Source organism: Dermacentor andersoni, chromosome 9, assembly GCF_023375885.2.
Source record: "Dermacentor andersoni chromosome 9, qqDerAnde1_hic_scaffold, whole genome shotgun sequence".
Taxonomy (NCBI): Eukaryota; Metazoa; Arthropoda; class Arachnida; order Ixodida; family Ixodidae; genus Dermacentor; species Dermacentor andersoni.
In genome coordinates this window covers 75,310,803-75,330,865 of record NC_092822.1, presented here as the reverse complement: position 1 = coordinate 75,330,865, position 20,063 = coordinate 75,310,803, and the positions used below count along the sequence as shown (strand labels likewise).

The following is a 20,063-nucleotide window of genomic DNA, read 5'->3' as shown; positions in this document are numbered from 1 at the left end:
ACTTCGCCTTCATTCACAGTCACATTAATTATGGCATTGTTTCTTGGGAAACACATATAACTGTCATATCTCGTCTATTCAGCACTTACAAAACCAAGCAATACGCATTATCACTAACAGTGGGTTTTTCGCGAGTGCTACTCTACTACTTCGTGAAAGTAACATCATTGTTGAAACGAACTTGATCAACTATCATCTAATAATTACGTTTTATAAATTACTTACAAAACAGCTCTCATACCAATTCATTGATTCCAGGAACCTCATCAATAACAATAATACCAGGTTTGCGCGTAACTGCAATTTTCTACTACCTATGGTTCATTCGAACTATGGAAAAAAAAACATCATCATTCGCTGCTATAAAACTGTGGAATGGTTTACCCGTCAGCATTAAACCTTCATCCTTTAATATATTTAGTCATGCCCTTAAGGTGTTTTACATGTATAACTAAGTTTACATCATTCATCACGCAACTTTTGTCATTTGTATGTATTGAGAGCTTTGTATGCTATATAGGCTTGCATACATTCAATTTGTTTTCATTGATCTCCTTCTTCTATGTTGTATTTTCGCGATGGCGTTTTTTTAGTTAGTTTGCTCTTCTTTAATACATCTCTACATTGTTATTATTAACCGAGGGTCCCATTCCCGTCTTTGACTTTGGGACCCTCGTCTGTATATTGTCTCTTACCAATTCATTGTATTTAAAGAATAATAAACTGAAACTGAATGCGTCGCATACGTGCAATGACACCAATGGCAGATGACAATTTGGATTGGAAGTAATCAACATGCTCATTCCAGGTAAGGTGCTTTGAAAAATTTACTCCGAAGATATTAACATAATGCTGTTCATCTCTAACTGCTGACAGTCCAGACACAAAGTCATATTAGTGATCAACCTTTTACCTCTATGCATGTACAAAATTACTTACGTTTTCTTAGCGTTGATCTTAAAACAGTTCACCGTGACCCAGCGTTCTAAATCAGATAGCCTTCATTTCTATATCTGATTCCAAGTTGCTTGTAATAAAAACAGTTGCGTCATCAGCATACGAAACAAATATAGCATTATCTGTGCAGTGTATGTCATTTATGTAAACCAAAATAAGAGTGGCCCCAAAATGCTTCCTTGCGGCACGCCAGTGATAACTGGCTTCCTTGAAGATTTCGCGTTACTATGGTATCTACAAATTGCGACCTGTTGGAAAGATAAGATTTATGAAACGAATGGGCGGTTCCGCACACACCGTACTTTTTTCTAATTTGTTAAGAAGGATGATCGTGACTTTGGCACGTAAAACCCCAGAAGGGAGAAGCGCAAGGTGCATGTGTATACTTCTGCCTGTATGAGTGCTGTTAGTTCTTACGCATCCGTGCATCAACCAATCCCACTATACACATAACACTTTAGAATGCATGTGATCAACGTGCTCCTTATTGTGAGCGCAAAAAGTGACCGGATTTTCTTGGCACTTATTTCGGCACGGGAGACCTATACGTGTTTCGTATGCGGTCGTCGGGTGCCCCGTTATAACAGCGTAAAGTTCAAAGTGTCCTTGAATTATAGCAATCCGCGATATTGAAAATGCTGAAAGAGAGCTGCTTGTAGAGCTATAGAAAAGCGAGGCCTCGCAGTTCAAATCAAATCAAGTCAAATTTATTTCAACAAACAACTGATGCTGAGGACCGTGGATAAAAAGCCGGCAAGGCTTGACGTGGTCCATGGCCCCCTTTTACAGGCAGCAACAAATACAACAAAGGATGAGCACAGTTGCACAGGATGAGCACAAGAGCAATTGGACAAATAGAAGTTCCACACTAATAACTGTGAAAACACTATTCATGATAACTATGAGCAAGTATTAGAATATAGGAAAGCATACATTATGAGTAATTTTCATACAAACAGCTAGTCATGAATACATCACAAAATACACAAGAAATATTAAAACAAATGTAGCACTATATACATCTCTACTATCTGACGCAATATATGAAAATATTTCATACAGTAACATATAGAGAAGAATTTGATACGCACAATACAAAAAAATCATTATACAAGAATTGAATCTTTTCAAGGAACCTTGAAGCGTCTATATACATATTTGCGTCTAGATATATCTTTATCCTAGCATGGAAATAAGCACTGCTTTATGTTTGCCTTGTTTAAATGGTAGGGTAGTCGTAAACGTAGCATTTGATAAGCATAATTTGTTCTAGGCCTTGTCAGTTCCCATGTTTAAGAACTCCTTTTATTGACCGCCTTATGTTTTGCTATTAAGTTGGAAATACGTTTTACGGTGTCGTTGTTTCTTTTAATGCTAGTCATATAATTTCGTAGTAACATATTTTCATAAATGTTAGGTATTGACAGCAAATTGAGCTTTTCAAACAAAGGACTAGTATGCGTTAAGTAAGGGACATCTAGTATACAACGTACGGCCTTCTCCGTATTACGTGCAGTACATTATTGTTAACGTTCGCAATGAATGTCGCGGGCATAAACTAAAACATCACTTCCGCTTTGATATTTCAATCTTAGAGAAAGGAAACGCCCGACGAGGACTTACCTCAGCCGTTTTGTAGGTGCAAAAAGCGTGGTCTCAGAGCTCGCAACGAAACTTGCGAGCTATGCCTAAAAGCGCACTTAACGAACAAGTGCATCGCAGGCGCGGTTTCCCGAAAATTGGACGACTGCTGACAACATATTCCTCTGTCTCCGCAATGGCATCGCAAGCCTACCGGCTTCTATTGAAGATCACTCAGTTGAATAACGCGCAGATCATTTGAAATAGTGCGGTCAGCTGGCATAAGGATTGCCTTTCCGGCAATCTTCATAGACTGTGCCATACAGCGCTCGGTGATTTCTATGAAGCAGTAAATATACTTTTATGAGAAGTGCCATTGTGACGTCGAAGGTGAAGACCGGTGAGAGTAACTCAACCTGTTACTCACCTAAAAAAAAGGGGGAGTAAGAGAGATGCGCAGTGAACTGGGAGCAATTCACAGCGCTCAAACCACGACATCTGAGCCCGTACAAAGGCGACCCAGTATAATGGTGGAACTTTCTGGAACCTTTTATTGATGCGTACTAAAGTTGTTGCAAAGCTGCCACCTAATATTTAATGACGCCACTCGTGCACCATGGCCACGGACACGATAGGAAACTATAGAGTAATGTTCTGTAACTGTAAAAAGCTCAAATTAGCACCCGGCTTCAACTTGTTCTTAAGAAAGGAAAACTGAAGAAAAATATTGCTGACGTACGGAAAGACCAGGTTTCCGAGAAGCCTCATTTGCTTAAGGAAACTTTTTCTTCCAAAAGTGTTCGTTAACATCACCGAGAACTGTATTACTCGAAATTCCTGCAACAACAGAGTGAGGAACTTAGCCGTCATCATTGCCTTTTTGTATGACTCCGACAGATCCTGTTTCTTTTTTCTTTCTTTATTCCACCATTATAACCATCATGCACACAAAAAAAGTTTACGCCCTTTGGGGGCATCTCACAAGAGTAATCGTAATCTGTCTTCTTTGAGATTCCTTTTTGGGAATATCTGCGCTCGCTACTTTCCAGTTATTTAAGGATGCTATGTCACGCTGATAACGCGAATGTCGTTCGTGACCTGGCAGCCCCTGGCGCGCAGCGTTAGGGAAAGAAAAGGGGACAAGATACGTGACAAAGGGTGCAGACCTTCTTAGAGTAGTTACCATCTAGCAAACTGCAATACTGTAAACAATAATAAGTTGACTCACGCCTCGCAGAGTTCCACTTCTTCGTTGGGCATCTTCTTCGTTCTTTGATCTGCGCTGCGATGTGCAAGCAACGCTGGCTCTTCCCAACGAGTGCCGGCGCCAATCGGCCCACGAGATAATAACATGCACCGATCTCGGAAATTAGAAGCCGAGGGTTCTACTGGTCAGTTCAGTTGGTTAACAACTGTAATTCACTAACTGCCTATCCCTGATAGACAGTGGCCCGCGAAACCCTACACAAGACTCAGCGAGTCCTTTGTCGAAATCGACCTAGCTGACGCAGTGCATGATCATTTCAAGTGTATTTTGCACCTAAATGGACGCCATATACTACATGCTCTAACAGGTCTGATTTAATGAATAACACCGGATAAGTGCTTGCAATGGCTGCGCGCGAGATCGATAAACAGAGCACAGACGAAGCACACATGGATCAACAACACCCCACAAAAACACGCTGCTTTTTCTTTGCTTTTTTTTTTTTACCGCTTCTTCTTGGTTATCGTTGAGCCCGTCGGAGTTCTGTTTCTTCCTATGAACCATGCAAGCGGCCTATAAGCCGACCATTCGATTTGCGTTGCCCTTTCTTCAGTGCCAGTATAAATTCAGGCAGCACCGAAACGACTCTATACCTGCACAAGCTCTGCACTAACTTTTCGACGAGCGCATGGAATGCTCAGAACTCGCCCTGCGCGAAGGATGAGCCATGTGAAACTACGGCAATGTGTAGGTACCACTATGATGAACTGGTGAAAAAGGGATAGCGAAATGCAGCGCTTGCTAAGTTAGTTCAGAATCAAATACAGGCGAATAGAATGGACCCGTACATATCATTCCAAAATGTCTGCAGCCACCGCACTTGTTATCTGAGATGCGAACGCACGAACAAGAAGTTCGCGTATTTCTTTCCAACTTCGTTTCGTCGCGCAGCTCGGCTAATTAAGGGACCCGTAAACAGTTGTCCTCAAGGGTCCTGTAATAGTACGCGCAGGTTTGACGGTGACTTTGCAGTACGCAAATAAAAGTGCTGAAGAAGGACTTACCACGAATGCATGAACGGAAGGAAAGCGTTGCCTAAGAGCTCCCAACGAGAGTCGCAAGCTAAGCCTAAAAGTGGACCATCACCAACCGCTTTACAGGCCCGATTCCTATCAAGTAGCGCAGCTCCGGACAGCATTTTTCGCCCATCTGCGAAGCGGGCTGACGCAGGTGGTCCAGCTCGCAAGTCGAAAATCGCGAGCATAAATAAGGCACAGAGCCGTTGAAATGCAGCTGTAGCTGACGTATAGGCTGCCTCTACTGGCTTCTTAGCCGTCTGAGCCCACCTAATATTTTTTTCTTATATATATATATATATATATATATATATATATATATATATGAGGCACTAAAACAATCTAGTGGCGCCGAGAAGCCGCCGAGACGAATACGAGGGTTCAGAACGATGCGCGATAAAAATGTAGATTTTACTGACAGCAGACATTTCATCGCTCGCACACAATGGTGGCAGGGCCCGTACGAAAACAGCTTAGTAACGGCATAACTTTCTGGAAGCTTCTATTGATGCGATCTAAAGTTATCGTCGAGCGTCCACCTATTCTTCAATGACACAGCAGAGAGCAGCGGCAATAAGAAATTTTCCCTAACTGCACAGAAAACGCCGAGTCCTTTGTTGTTGCTGCTGCCGCTGCTGATGCTTTAGCAGTACGCAATCACGCATTTTGGAGCAGGCTTCAACATATTCCTATAAGCGCACACTGAAGGAAAATATAATCTTCACCGAGACTGACAGATAACGCTTATAAAATACCACAGAGACTAACCGACACTTTTATACCATCAGCTGTTGCCTGGAACGGCGGGAAGCGTGGCCAACGCAACAGACGGGTGGAGACAGCACGCCAAAATTATCACACCATGCTTCCTGTCACGTCATGTATAACGCCGGCATATTGATGAAGCTGAGCAGTAGTAACAATAATAATAATAATAATAATAATAATAATAATAATAATAATAATAATAATAATAATAATAATAATAATTTATTTACCCACTTCCAGAAGCAATACAAGAAACGGGCCTATTAGGTCCATAAGGACTTGTGCGACTAGGCCCGGCAGAGTTGGTACAGCGATGTGGTTACATGTTTACATAATAGGTGAAAACATAGACATTTACATAATAACACATTTTTAACAACTTTCAGAAGAATAATTGGTAGTATTACCTTTTAACAGACAATGGCATAGCAAGCAAAGACAAAAGCATAAATAACTAAAGCAAAGTATCAGAACTAAAATTCAACGTTTCATCGTTAATTTCTTCAACTGTTCTTTTTTTTTAATTTGCCAAAGAGAATTCGTAAGCCGAATCATTAAATATTTTTGAGATGTATACATTTCTTCTCACTTCTCCGGACTTAGTAGTGGAATAGGGTACTCTAAAACGTTCTTTGTTTCTTAACGATCGAGGTGCAACATATGCCTCTTTGAATTCATCACTCCAATTATGCTGCATAATAACCGTCGTGGTAAATAAGTCCTCGAATGTGCAAAATCCTAATTCACAGAACATACTCTTGTAATATAGTGTAGTACCATAAGCAACATTTTTTAATATGTATTTTTTTTGTAATTTATCAATCCGATTTTTCCAGCGCTCTGCACAAAAGGCGAAGATCGTTATGCCACACCTCAGCACACTTTACGCTAGTGCATGAACCACTATTTTCTAGACCGATAGAGGTACTAAATCCTTTATGTTGAAAAGTAGATATGGAACGCTCCGTAATTTGCCACATAAAAATGTCATGTGATGCTGCCAAGACATGCCGCTGCTGTGAAACGTTATACCCAGGCCATTTGAATGTTTCCACATATTCTATAGAAGTTCATTTACATGAAATACGATGTTCGTCATGTAAAAATATTGGCAAGTTTATTTTTTGAATTTTTAATGGACTTCGAAAGCACATGATTTTGCTTTTCTTAGCATTGATATGTGCACTATTTTCTTCAAACCACTCCATGGCGTTATGAACTGCATTCTGTGGAGCATTAATAGCTTTCTCATAAGGCACATGGCGTGTGAGTAGGGCCGTATCATCTGCATATTGATATACCGTAGCTTTTGTAAATATCGTGGGAAAGTCATTCACAAATAAATTGATTAACAGAGGTGACAACACGTACGGATCCTTGTGGAACCCTAGCTGTAATATATTTCCTAGCGCTAACAATTTCTTTACTACCCATGACTACCTGTGACCTGTCATGTAAATAATTGCAAAATTAGAACAAGAAAGGGTTCCCTGAAACCCAAACGAAACAACTTTTCTAATAAAATGTCGTTATTTACAGTTTCAAACAATTCGCTAAATCCAAAAACAAAGCACAACTATACAGGTTCTCATCTAGAGCAGAATATAATTCATCGGTGAACGCTTCTAACAATGTATTAGTACCTCGCTCAGCAACGAATCCAAAGTGTGTTGGTGTTAGGACTGAAAATTTCTTTAATAAGGTAGTCATACAATCAAACAAACTTTTCCAGTATTTGGGAGAGTATAGGCAAAACAGAGATAGGTCAACATCATCTTTCTTTCCTGCTTTATACAGCGGCTTAACAATTGCTGTTTTTATTGTCTCCCGAATTGATGCGGTGCTTATAAAACCATTAATCATAAAAAGCAGTATGTTTGCTAATGTGTCATAATTTCTTCCTTGTGTGGCAACAGCCAGCTCACTTATACCTGGTTGTTTATTAGGTCGGAAACTGAAAATTATTTTCCTCAGGTCTTCCTTCGACAACGTGGGCAATAAGATGCTTGAACAGTTTGTTTGAGCGAGCAGGTGTGTCTCTGCGACTGCGCAGTGTTAGAAAATCGTGTGAAAAATTGACTGAACTTATCTACCACTATATCTGGCTTCTCTAAAAAACGTTCTAAAGAATTTGTAGTTCCGGCACTATTGCCTCGGAGCTCACTTATTAAAGCCCAAGCTTTTCCACACTTTTTGTGTGCTTGATTAAATGTATCTAAAAAATACCACCGCTTTGTTGATCTCAAGAGAGCAACGACCCTATTCCTCGTAATCTTATATTCTGTTTTCAAGTCTGAATTTTTTAGGCGCACGCTTGCTCCTTTTCCACAACCAGTCCCCATAGGAAATCGCTCTCATTATGTCGGCCATAGACCAGGCGTAACTTTTCCTTTGTTTTTAGTTACTTTTTTAGCTGCTCACAAAATGTTTCATATTTCGATAATAATAATAATAATAATAATAATAATAATAATAATAATAATAATAATAATAATAATAATAATAATAATATTTATTGCCACAAAATATACAAAATAACACAAGCAGGCCGGTCTAAGCCTCAGTTGGCTTGTAGGACCGTGCCTATGAATGTAATAGACAAAGCAAAATATATATATATATATATATATATATATACATAAATTGGTGAGAGATGAATAATAAAAAAAAATGAAAAAAGAATGAAAGGCAAAAAATTGAAAAGAACAAGATAACATTTGGTTATCTACATATAAAAGTTGAAAAGGCAAATATTGCGATGCAAAAAAAAAAAAAAGTATGTACAAGAGGGTAATTTTACTATAGCTGCTTTAAGAAGTGTTTGAGCGTGCTTTTTGATGTCGCGTTAAATATTTCTTCTGGTAATTTGTTAAATATGTCAGGCACATAAGCACAGCGTCTGGCCGCGCCATACCCTGTGGCTGACCGCGGAACTACATAACGGAAATGTTTTCTAAGCTCCCTTGCGGCGGCACGTTTTTGTTTGAAAGCGGAATTCCATAAATGTTTAACGACAACTGTTTCTATAAGTAATGAATGGAAGTTTGGTAGCCCAAGTTCACGGAAGATGTTTGCAGATGTTACTATTGGGGAATTGTACGCAACATTTTTAAGAATGTTTTTTATAATCCGGTCGACCCTGCATCTCCAACGATCTGAACAAAAGCCAAAGACTGTAATGCCATACCTCAACACACTGTAACCTAGTGCCTGTGCTATAATCTTTTTTACAGACAAGGGTGCAATACTTTTGATATTAAATAACAGCCAGGCTACTGACCTCAGTTTAGAACAAATAAGTGATAAGTGATGTTGCCACGATAAATTACTATCGAAATAGATTCCGAGATATTTCACACAATCCACGTATGGAATAGGTGCACATTTACAATGAACACAGTCTGACTCATGCAAGTAGAGAGGCATGATAATAACAGTAGTCTTAGGTGGGGAGCGAAAACAAACCAGTTTTGTTTTTTGGGCATTTACAACAATTCCATTATTAGAGAACCAAAGCATTGCCTTGTACACGTCATTTTGTAACATTTCAGTGGATGTTTTATAAGAAAGGTGTTTCGCTAATAATACAGTGTCGTCAGCATACTGGAATACTGAACATTTCGAAATTGCCAAAGGGAAGTCGTTAACAAAGATATTAAACAACAATGGCGACAAAATGGACCCCTGAGGAACTCCAGCTTTTACCGACAGCTTAGAACTAAATATGCCCTTATCATCGGTAGAGACCACCTGAAATCTGTTGCTCAAGTAATTTTCGAGAACTTTGTAAAAAGGCCCACGAAATCCCCCAAAATGCAGTTTACCTAACAAGATTTGGTGATTCAGGGTGTCAAACGCTTTCGCTACATCAAAAAATAGCGCACATGTGAAAAGATTCTGATCAAATGCCGAGAACAGTTCATCTGAAAATTCCTCAAGCAGTGCCACAGTACCACGCCCGGAAACAAAGCCAAACTGTCGATCGGTCAGGATAGAAAATTTGTTAAGATAATAATAATAATAATAATAATAATAATAATAATAATAATAATAATAATAATAATAAAAATAATAATAATAATGTTTATTGCCACAAAATATACAAAACAACACAAGCAGGCCGGTCTAAGCCTCAGTTGGCTTGTAGGACTGTGCCAATGAATGTGATAGACAAAGCAAACAAATATACATCAATTGATGAGAAATGAAGAAAAATAAATAAATAAATAAACAAATAACGAAAGGCAAAAAATTGAAAAGAACAAGATAACATTTGGTTATCTACATATAACAAAAGTTGAAGAGGTAAATATTGCGATGCAAAAAAAAAATGTACAAGAGGGTAATTTTACTGTAGCTGCTTTAAGAGGTGTTTGAGCGTGCTTTTTGATGTCGCGTTAAAGATTTCTTCTGGTAATTTGTTAAATATGTCAGGCACATAAGCACAGCGTCTGGCCGCGCCACACCTTGTGGCTGAACGCGGAACTACATAACGGACATGTTTTCTAAGATCCCTTGCGGCGGCACATTTTTGTTTAAAAGCGTATTTCCAGAAATGTTTAACGACGCTTTCGCTACATCTAAAAATAGCGCACATGGGAAAAGATTCTGATCAAATGCCGAGAACAGTTCATCTGAAAATTCCTCAAGCAGTGCCACAGTACCACGCCCTGAAATAAAGCCAAACTGTCGATTCGTCAGGATAGAACATTTGTTAAGAAAAGAAGACATAGTGTGGAAAAGAAATTTTTCTAAGACCTGAGCAATAATCGGCAATATAGAAATTGGCCGATAGTTTTCAATACTATCTTTCTTACCTGACTTGTGTAGTGGTACAATTTTTAAGCATTCTGGAATTTCGTCACCTTCCAAAAAAACTATTCAATATATGCAGGATAATATCTAACAGCGCATTGGAATTTCTTCTGATGGTGTGTAAAGAAATTCCATCATATCCAGTGGGCTTGTTAGGACGGAAATTGAAAATAATTTCTTCCAGATCACCCTTCGAAATTCTCGGAAGAAAAGCCGTCGCAGATACGGAATGCCCTAATAATAATAATAATAATAATAATAATAATAATAATAATAATAATAATAATATATTACTCTGCTTTGAAATAAATTAATGTTCAGCTTAGAATTTTTGTGCACATTATTGCGCAATAAGCATCGAAATATCCCTCATTGTATTTTTTTGTGTGTGTCTGCAGCCGTTGAGGCGTTGCAAACGACACGAACGCCAGGAAACGGCACGTATGCGTTTTCTTTTTTTTTTTCGCTAATAAGCAGGGAAAATTGTGGGTCACCTGCGAACGCAATTTCGAATCACTTAGTTCACTGTGGTCATGACGTGGAGCCGTGTAAGTGACGTCACGGAAGAGTGCTAGCGACACATTCTGCCCCATCAAGGAGTGAAAAGCTTCAAAAAGGGGAGCAAATTATTCTAAGAGCTTTCACTCCGGCGTAGAAGAGTGTTTAACACTTCATTGATTTTCATTTATTTTACTGCTTATGTTTTCGCACGATTCCCGAGGAACTAGGATAAGAGGAAGGGAAAATCAAAAATGATTGGACAGATAGAGGAGAGATAGAGGGCATTTTATTTACAGAAAAACAGAGAGATCGGCCTGCACTTTCTCTGGCCTGCTACTCTACACTGGGAAAGGGCGAAGCGAATGAGTGATGATGATTAGGATGATGATGATCATGAAAAGAAGAAAGTACGTATATACATGTCCATTACGTTATGGCATCTCTAAAGACGTGTGCTTGTAAAAAAGCTTGAGCTGTCCTTATAATCAAGGCTGCGCTACCAATCATCCAAAATATAGTGATCTGGTATCGACGTGCAAAATCGTTTAAGTGGTACCCAGAAATGAAGTTTCTTCTGTCTCACAAGCTAAAACGAAATCACACAAATATGGTGCACCATAATTCCCCTGTTGTAGCGTTCACCAGGCAGGCGTTATTCATACCTAATAGCATATGACGCGTGTATAACACCTGGTTGACGCCACACCACTAGTCCAAATTGGGAACACTGTCAGCTCCCAGAAGCACTTGCACACGTATTTTGCGTTTGTCTGGAGTGCACGCGAGAAGCTGCACGGATCTCCTCAAAATGTGGAAAGGTCAAGCAGAATAACTTTACGGTTGACTCCTCTCCACTGAGGAAAAGGTACAAAAAGATGAAAACAAAGGAAAACAATCTGTACGCACAAACACAACGAAGCCCACCGCCAAGGTTAAAGTATTTCATACGGTCCCGATATCTATAGAGAAACCCACTAGTGCTTTAAAGCAGCCCGAACTAACATCGGCGGTGACCAAAGCCCAAGCAACGGCATATTGGTTTGGGCAAGTTGGTGCTTACTCACACTCATGATATTTAGCGCGGAAACGATAAAGCACCGAGAAAAAGAAATACATGAGCGCACAGTATTCCGTGCACGCACCGTCCATTGCATTCGTGTTTTTCTTTGCCTTTGTGTTTTGTCGTTTTCGTGCTAATATGCACGGTATTTCAAGCTCCAAGGATTCACACTTTCCGTGAGTAGACAATCGTCGAGTTAGTCAGGCGAGGTGCATATAGCAACTGTTATTTGCGCACTGAAACGATAACCTTGACATATATTGCAAACAATCATCTCTTTGCAGCCTAAAGCTCTGAATTCAATATTTCGAGCCATATCAACAAAAAAAGACTACGCATTTGTGAGTGCTACTATAAGCCATAAACGGTGTGCGAGAGCGGGCAGAGGAAATTCTGAAGTGTGTTTAGGCCTGAAAACAACGCAAACTATTTCATTGTGCTCCGTTTGTTTTACGTTATTCTTGCTGTTGCTGTTAGGGCCACGTACAAACTAGGTACAGCATACATTTAAATATTCACTCGCATTCATTTAACACGATAACGCAGACAATAATCTTAATTAGAGTTAGCTACAAGGCACTTTATACAGGCGGAACATGAAAGGTGGGATTTAAGCAGGAGAAATAGAGGCCCAGGTCCAGTTTCTTATCTTCGCGCCCAGGTGTGGTACCAGTGACGTTATTTCCCCGATTTCACCCATCATAGTTAGAAAGCAAAACACTACATTGAATATAGCAATGCAGAAGCTTTAGACATATCTCGGGGCGTGTGATCTCATGTCGTGACTGAAGTTTCTGAAAGAGCAATCGATGCTTTTGTAACAAGGTCAGTTCTAGCATCAGGGAAGCTTGTGTCACAAAATGTTGTCGTACGCGTATTTTGGGACACAACTCATTTTCCTGCTCAGGTGGAACGTGGTCAGTCTTTTTTTTTCTTATTATTATTTTTCTCATCATCACCTTCTTTCTTATAGAAAAGCTGCTATCCATGCTACAAGCTGCTATCCATGCTAAAAGCTGCTATCCATGCTAAAAGCTGCTATCCATGCTAAAGGCAGGCTGGCTATCCCGCCCGCGTGTGTCGCGCGTAGAGCTAATGTCTCCCCCCCCCCCCCCCCCTGTGTGACGCTTCCCGAAAGTGTACCTGGAAGACGGCACGGTTCGGGGTAGTTGGCCTCTGTCACGAGCAATGCTGCTTTGCAGCACTGGAAGGTCGTTCAAGTACGACCGGGCGAGGAGGCAACGCCGGACAGATGCGGCCATCGGAGGATAGAGCCCAGGGAGTGTCCCCATTGGCCGAACATGACTACACCTGCACGGTCTCGACTATTGGCTGAAAATGACGCGACCCCGACGGACTTAAGGATTATAAGCCGGCGAACCATGGGAAAGCGAGAGACGTTTTTCTTGCCACGAGCCGCAGCGTACGATTTGCTGCCGGCCATCGATGAACTTTTACTGTTATTTTACCTGTTTCTAATCCTGTACATAACGTAAATAAAGCTTCGTTTCTCTAAGTCCCCCTACACGTCGGCCAACTCCCGCACCCAGCGGCAAGATCCAATAGAGCGTATACCATTCATACTTTCGTTGAGGCCACTCGTTTGTGAGCAGTATATATGACGCTGAATAGCGACAAGCAGATCCGCACAGGCGCCGCAAGGGGGGTATTCTGCAACTGTCAACCTAGTGGACTGTCCATTTCAGGGCGCGCTGACTGGATTGAGCTCAACCATGGCAGCGAGAAAAAATAAGATAGCTGTGGGCTCATGTACGTTTCTTCTAGCCCAGACACTCTCCAGTCCAGCCAATGAGAACTTTAGCAGCAGCCTAAAAGGACATGTCCACTAGCTGAAAATTTACAGAATACACTGCCTTCCCCCTCGGCCCTTCCCCAGGTTTTCATCAACGTCGGCGGTGAACTGCCGGCCACGGTCTCCGACTGATAACAACACGTGCGGCGCCGGTACGCAGAACGACAGAACGGAGTGGAAAAAAGACCACATTGGTGGTAGTAGCCAATCTAATTGCTGCCGTCTCAGTTAGCGTAAGGCATCCGATAGCCAACTGGTGCAATAATCCAGTGACAGTTTGCATAGCTCTTAAACAGGGGTTTGAGCAGGTCGGTGCCGAATTTCTCAAACGGCGAGCTAGTGGTTACGCTGTTTACAAAAAAGGAGGCGTTGGTGGCTTCTTATGGCATTCGCAGTCTGTAAAACAGGCAATGTACACCCTTGTAATCTTTCTTTTATTTACGCCCGAGAATCGACCGCGCGGCGATTTCCAGTGCATTAATTCTGCATGCTGCCGGTTCGCTTCAAGGGCGCCCCTAGCCACTAGAGGGCCTCTGGCACGCCGTGCGGTCAATGTTCACAATATATTATCAAAAATGTGGCAAGGGTGCATTATTTTCGCACTCTTTCATAGCTTCGCTCAATCAAATTGAGCGCCGACGCATAACTCTATGAAGCGTGCAAGCGTATGTCCAGACCACCGAAAGTGATGTCATCATGCTTGGTGCGATGATGATGTGTGGTGTTTTGTGGCGCAAGGGCCGGGTATGGCCAAAGAGCGCTGTGACAAATGGTAATGCTATCGATGAATTGTGGACGTTGCGGACAATAAATTCCTAACGTCAGATGTGACATGCCTGTAAAAGGGTCTAAAACATGTCGTTGTTATGTCGTGAAATATATATGTACTAAAATAATGACACTGACTAGTTAGTGAAGTGGCCCATGGTAATTGCGTTTTGTTAAAAACATGATACAACAAAACCTAGCAGTGACACTAGAGTTTCAAAAGAGCCCTTGAATACAAGGGTGGTTATTCGCGTGCTAAACATTTTCTGGCCAAAGGATTTCCAGGGTGTCAGTTTCAGCTAAGAACTGTAAGGCTATTTTCAGATTAAAAAACGGTTCACTGCTAACAAAAAATGCCAGGTGAAGAGGTATACTTTCGCGATATGCTGAAGGGAGATACTTTTCCTCTCTGCTTCTAAAGCAGGGCATTGAATAAGAACATGAAGGACTGTGAGTTTATTGCCGCACTTACTACAAGAAGGAGTAAGAGTGAGTACCGTAAGCGTGTCCTATTCCTAATCGGCAAAGAAGTACTTCCTTATACCGTGCTGTTTTCTCACTTATACAGTTCCCTAAGTTTCATTTTATCATGTGTAACTTACTCAATACTTGGGTATCCCACCCTCCTTGTCAATGCTCCTCAGCTGGCGGCGTACAAAAGAAATTAGGTCTGTGGCAGGGAGGGGGTATTTTCATCTGTCTGGCTAAAATTTACTGATGTAGCGTTTTCGTCAGTAGCTACGTTGTCTTTTATATATTTGCGGCCAGGTACCCACCATAGAACAACCACTTTAGAACAGTCACTTGATTACTCATATATGCGGAGCACAACAAGACATATAGTTAATTAAAAACGGAGTTCTTGTGCTTTCGTGGACTAATTAGGGTTCTGACTATACTTAATGATTCTGTGAAAACAATAGCCTTAGCGACATTTGTGAGCCTAATGTGTTGAATAGCCGAGAGTATAGCGTATGCTTCCGCTGTAAAGATTCGCTGCTTCCGCTGTACACTGGTGTGTGGATTTAGTGCCCCAGATGAAAATGAGCATCTGAGAGCTGCGTAAACAACACCAGCAGGAGACTTCGAAGCATCTGTTTAAAATTCAGCACAGAAATACTCCTCCTGAAGTTCAAGAAAATGTGAATGTACATGTGCCTCAGGTGTCCGTTTCAGTATTTCAATGAAAGAGATGTCACACTGTATAGCCTGTCACTCCCAAGGCAGTGGAAGCCGAGTAGCAACAATTAGGGCATTCTATAAAAGAGGGACCCCTCTTATTTTTGTTTTTGCTGTTGTTTTCTGTGAGTGCTTCCAACCGGAGGGACAGAGGAGGCCAGATGGCTGGGCGGTTACGGAGCAACCTAGCAGTAGACATGTCATGAATAGTGAAATGACATGGATTCCTGAATACCTTATTTAACTTTCAGGACGTAGGAGAAGCTTAATTATGCCCTTTGTAGATGTAGAGGCCATTCGTTGGATTCAATTGTACATGCTTTCTGCAGGACTAGTCCTGAAAGCACCTGTAGCAAGACGGATACCCAAGTGGTGAGTCGAATCTAGCATTTCAGTGCTCTAGGCGAAGCAGTTGTACCCTATGGCTCCGTAGTCACGGCGTGACTTTTCAGACTTATCAGACTTATCAGACTTTTATACAAGCTCAAGAGGCATCTTCTGTCACTTTCCGAAGATTTGCGGGATGAGAAACCATGTACATAGTTTTTTTACAACAATAAAAAAAAATCATCAACATATACAAAACCTTTCAGAAAAAATCAATGTACTTGGTTATAACCGTTCTATTGAACACATTTTAGCCACTTTTCGGCAACATGGGAAGGGTCTGCTATTTACACATGAAACCCAATCGCATGGTTCGATCCAGTTTTTCCACATTTTAATATCCCCTAAGGAAGACTCCGTTTGTTGGTCGTATAGCCCACGGACGCGAAAAGCTCTCAATACGATTCTGCTCATTCAAAGCTGGTTAAGAGAGGAATTGTCACCCTATGCCTGGAATCCGCGCTTTTGAAATCCTGCCGCCATATGATGCAGGCCAGTTTTGATAAACAATTGTCAAAGCTCATTGCTGCAGGCTATCGTGATCGTTCTTAAAAGCTCTCGGAGACTCTCCTGAAAAACGTAAAGGGCCCCAGACGCACTCCCAGCACGTCAGCCCGAAAAGAGAAATGGGCCGCTGTAGTCGCTCATGCGCATGGGATATCCCACAACATGAAGGTCGCCATAGGTACGGTGTACCAATGGGTTTTTTCGGCGCCACGCCAACTAACAGGCCTCTGCCCACGCATTCTTCGCAAACAAAGAAGGCTTGATTGCCAGAAGAAGCACATCTGGCCTTATGTTGAATGCGCCACTGGTGTCGTCTATAGGATACCACTGTCGTGTGAGAAGCCCCATATAGGTCAAACCGAGAGGTGCATTAATGCCGTCGTCTTCTCTATGTGGCTAGAGTAGGAAATCCGATGATTGTATCGTTGCCAATTCCAATCGTCGAATCGGTTGCGATATCCCGCTCACGATATCGCACCATTCCGCCGAACTCCACCTCCGATGTTGTACCTTCGCCCTCGCATATTAAGCAACTTGAGAATCCGAGGTCGAAGCCGTTCCCACGGTAGCACTCGACGTTCGTCCTTTTCATCAATTAGTTCGGCTTGCGAGATTCAGTAATAGGGGTCTTTTGTTGACCCGTCAACAGTCAGCGCCAACGCTACGTTGACTTCTGGATAGATGTTGGTGAATGGGTGGGGTTGCCTCGTGGTAAATGTCTAATTAATGTCATTGGCCGTGTTGAGACGTAATAGACCCCTCGCCGCCCGGAGATTCAACCTGAGAGTCACCAGCTGTCAAGTTGCCCGAAACGTCGAGTTTGCCCGAAACGTCGAGTGATGGCTGAAGACCCACTGCAGCGTCATGGCGGCGTTCTTCCTAGGAAGGCACAAGCGCACACCCTCTCTGGCCGGCGTGCCCGTGCCAGAGTGTGTGTATGTGCCTACCGGACGCTGTGACCCCCTAATCGCTTTACGAACTTCGACCCCTCTCTCTGTCCCTCTCCTTCTACAGCGGAGCTGTATATGACTACCCCGGCAAATTTTCCGCGTCCGTGCATGTACAGTGTCGCGTCAACAAAGAAAAACTTGGAGGACGCTTAAGCTTCGCCTTTTATAGTGGAACGCGATAGCATTAAAAGATGCCTGAGTGCTTCTTACGCTTCCCGGCAACTGCAGCTTATGTAACCGCAACGTTTACCGGGAAACGCTGGCGGCGAACGCTATGCACAAAGGCGAGCTTTGTGGTAGAAGTGCGGCCTCTTGCGTGGGCCGATCCCGAAGGTAGTGCACAGCCACGCCAAAAAAAAGGTACCTACATCCTTTTCAGATTTCTGTTATTGTTTCGCACCTTCGATATTTAAGTCTTAAAAGATTTAACCGAAAAGGCATGCGCTGTCAGTGTTTTGTTTCGTGACATTTGTTTGTGTACTGTGATTCTCAAACTTCCGAGGAATAACGTTGTCAAGAATGTAAGACAAGGTATGAGCAGCTTTAGTGATAGAATGGTGTGGCAATGCAGCCCGCATATACCGCATGTCATATAGCAAGGCGTGGCAAATACATGTACCTAAATATACACAGGAAGTTTTGCTCTCGAACAACCCCGCCGGCACAGACACCGGATTTTCTGCGACCCGGGGCCTTAATGACATTGAGTTAAAAAACTTGGTCCACGGGCCGCACTTGGCACGTGCGGACCAAGGTGCCCCAACCTGTGGTAAGTGAACGTAGGAGGCAGAGCGCGCGAGATCTAAACGTGCGCTGCCTTACTTCTCACGTGCTGGCCAGGATTTTCACAGAATATATCCTAGGCAGTTTTTCAGCTCTGCCTAATATTGACGTCTCAACCATCTAGTTCTGCAGTGCCTTTATTCTCTCCAGTACGTTTCTGTATTCGTATCTATTGGTTTCCAGTACTTGTTTTAATAATTTGATCTTCTAAACAAATTATGTGTTTGTTCACACACCATTCGTTGTCTCAGAACTTTTAGCTTATCGTAGATGGCAGAGTTGTTGTTGGCCTTGTCTTACGTTTTGTTTTTTTTTTTCCTCTTTCTTTTTGCACTTTGCATTGTGATGATTTAGCTGCTGCAGATGATTTAGCTGTTGCAGCAATTTCAGAGTTGTACGCCTACTCTTAGAGCGATGATCATCGTGTAATATTCACTAGTATCTTACTATACGTACTCTGTCCTGTTTTTACCTTTCATTTCAATTATACTTTTTGTATTGACCGTAAATGAAGCCTTTGTTAATTGCGCTTATGCATGTTTTTTTTTTTTTTTGCCTTGTTGCATTTTATACGCTTGTTTTACGTTGATGTAACGGTAGTTCTTGACATTGTAACCCGATGACTCCCTAACAGCCTGTAAGTTATTCATAAATAAATTTAATTTCTTAAACTGAATAAAATAAACGTGCTGTATAAGCAGACACGCAGACGAGGTGAGACAGGCGGATCTTTGTGCTTAACATTAACATTGCCATCCTATAGATACAGGAAAGAGGTAGGCGCAAAGCTGCAAACGGGCGTGTATTTACAAGAGATAAAAAATGGCGCCCAAGCAGGAGCCACAGTCTTGGTCCTTGTTCTCTCGAGACACCTTCATGGTTCTCTTCCCCGCAGCATCACTCTCCCGGCGGGGTAGCTCCGTCCCGGTGCAGGTTATGGAGCATCAATTAAGGCGGTTAGATAGGGCTTTAGTCTAGCAACGTGAACAACATCGCTGCCTAAGTGGGGAGGCATTGAAGACTCGCCTGCCGGTGCAATCTTGTACGCCACGTCAGATAGTTGGCGCAAGATCTTGTACGGACCAGAGTAACGAGATAGGAGTTTTCCGGACAGTCCGACACGATGCGAAGGTGTCCGGATGAGCACAAAATCAGCAGGGGAAAAATGGGCTTCTCGGTGCCGATGGTCGTAACGGCACTTTTGAGAACCTTGCGAGGCACTATATAAGGCGATCACGAGCGATTTGTCGGGACTGGGCGGCCAGGGCAATAGCATCACGGGCGTAAGCGGTTGGGGTGTGTAATTCGTAGGGAAGTAGCGTGTCCGTGGGTAATGCAGGGTTGCGCCCAAAAGAAAGGTAGAACGGTGAAAATCCGGCGGTGTCATGACGAGACGAATTATAAGCATAGGTCATCGTATGGCAGAGTGAAGTCCGAGTCACGGTGATCGTCGGAAACGTACGTGGCCAGCATTTCAGTTAGCTTGCGCTCGTGGCGTTCCGCAAGGCCATTCGCTTAAGGGTGGTACGCGGTAGCGACTTTGTGCTCGGTAGCACAGTAGCGGAGCAGATCATCGACGACCTTTTATAGGAAGTAACGGCTACGATCCGTCAGTAAGTGACGAGGGTTGCCGTATAGCGTAGGATTACATCGTGGAGCTAAAAGTCGACCACATCTGTCGCGCAGCTGGTTGGAATTGATCGCGCGATGG

General features: G+C 42.3%; 1 long non-coding RNA gene across 1 annotated transcript in view; it reads right to left on the bottom strand.

Moving 5' to 3' along the window:
- LOC129384101 (uncharacterized) overlaps positions 1-5,075 on the bottom strand; it is a 75,350-nt gene extending 70,275 nt beyond the window's left edge. The window contains exon 1 of the long non-coding RNA XR_008611880.2: positions 4,810-5,075. This is a non-coding gene — a long non-coding RNA (uncharacterized lncRNA). The remainder of the gene's footprint in view (positions 1-4,809) is intronic.
- Positions 5,076-20,063: the final 14,988 nt, after the last annotated feature.